Genomic DNA, 2,255 nt, shown 5'->3' with positions numbered 1-2,255 from the left:
TGAAGCGCCCAACAAAGATAGATAGGCAAATCTTTGCCATGCCAATGTTTGACTCTGATGGGATCAGGCGTTCCTTTACAAATGAAGAGTACACAAAATATGAGGAACAATAAGTTGTTGATTATTAACCTTAAATCCGTTTATTTATTTTCAAGTATTTTGTTTTTACAAAATAAACCAAAAAATAATCTAAAAATATCTTTTTACATAAAGAGTGTCTGGTATTTTTAAAAATGTTTTTTCAACTGTTAACCTGCCAACAGTATTTTTTTTTCTTGGGCAAAATGCACGAGACGCAAAAAGTGCGTTTTTTATATAAATATAAAAATGAGAAAAAAATTCTAAAAATAAATGACATATAAATTTGCTATTGTATGAGAAAACATCTTTCAGTAGTTTTCAGATAATTGACACTCAGCAAGAAATCAGCCCCCAGGTTTTTACGACTATTATAATACGATTTTAACTTAAGGTCTGAAATATAATCAAACTTTTTTCCCAGACACAAGTAATAAGTAGAAATCTTTATTATTACTGTGACAACATTGGAGTGGCAAGACAAACTTATTACAATTATATTTTTGTTGATGTGTGCGGCAGAATGGGTTTGCAATAGAATTATTAGTTATTTTATATAAAAAACACAAAAAATCTAAAAATATTTTTTACACATTTTATCTAAACAAAAACAATAACCAAAATTCCAATTATATTTTTTAAACGCGTTTTTTTGCGTCTCGTTTTTTTGGTTAAAAATGTCTTGTTATATTAAAATTGAATAATGTCTTTCATAAAATAAAGCTTGCATAATGCAGAGTGTCCATTGTTGTTATAAATAATTATTTCCTTGATTACCTTTTTGGTTGGTTAAAAATTTTTTTAATGAAATGATGTTTATTTTGAAACAAACAATCAATAAAAAATTTTTGGTTACTCTTAAATTAATTGATAATAAATAATATATTAATTATTTCTAACTTTTTCTTTTTTTTAAGTTGAAAAAATAAGTATCATAAATTATTTATAACATAATTTTTTACAAACATAATAGACGCGATAAACTTTAATTTAAATATGATAAGCGAGTTAAATACACTCTCCGAACTTTGCACAAACACTGTAAAGGCAGTTTCATATTTTAAATCATCAAATAGAATAAACGACTTTGTTGACAACAAGTCACTCGACATTGATGAACGTATTGAAAAAGCAGAGGGATACTTTGACAAACTTGATGAAACGTTTAAAAGAAAAAGGTACATCACAACGTCACTTAATACAATTCAAACAAATTTAAAAACTTTATCAAACACACTTAAAAGTAATTTGATATTATATTATACACAAAGTGACAATGAAAGGTTGTATGATATATGCAATGTACTAATTGGACTTGCCAAAGAGAATTACCATTCTGATTTAAAACGACGTCATGGAGATTCCAAGAAAACATATGAATACAGAAATAAGAGAATTGAAGAAATAACAAACTTTAAAATATACACAAACGCAAAAATGCAACACAACGAAGAAATTAAAAGAATGAAACTCGAACATATTACACTTGAAGAGAAAGCAAGTCTGGAAATTTTGACAAATAAAACAATAAAAAATATCGTGTTTGACTCAGACAAAGACGACTGGTCACAAAACAAGTCAGTGTTTATCGAAAAAATTATGAACAAAAGCAACTTGTGCTTTTTGATTGAAGACAAAAATCATAACAAGTTTGGTGGCGTGTACACTCGTGATATCGATGAAATTGGCTTCAATCTAAACAGTGGCAATTCTTATATATTTTCGCTTGTGAGAAATGGCATTTTGAATCCCAACAAGTTTGAAAAGCATAAAAAACCCTCAGATTATGAAATTGCTATATTTGACCAACACGATGAAAAACTCTTTTCATTTGGTGGCGGGTTTGATATTTGTGTCTTCAAGAAATTTGTTTATGGAAGTTATTGCAATACATATACTTATACCGCAAAAGAATATGATTTAACTAGTAATTATTAATACACACCGAAGAGTGTTGTTGTCTTTCAATTAAACTGACTGGTTTTAATCATTTTATTTTATTTTAAAACAATTTTCTAAGTTGTTTGATTACAAATTTTTTGTTGATATTTAAATATTTTTAAATAACAAAAATTAATTATTCAAAAAGAAGACACCATCAAAGCAATATATATAAAGTTTTTGTTTAATATTAACTTATTGAAATTAATTAATTTGGATTTGTTGTGTAATTATTA

The sequence above is a fragment of the Entamoeba invadens genome, assembly GCF_000330505.1.
Source record: "Entamoeba invadens IP1 unplaced genomic scaffold scaff_1105074726495, whole genome shotgun sequence".
Classification (NCBI taxonomy): domain Eukaryota; phylum Evosea; order Mastigamoebida; family Endamoebidae; genus Entamoeba; species Entamoeba invadens.
Note: the sequence above shows the minus strand (reverse complement) of the source record.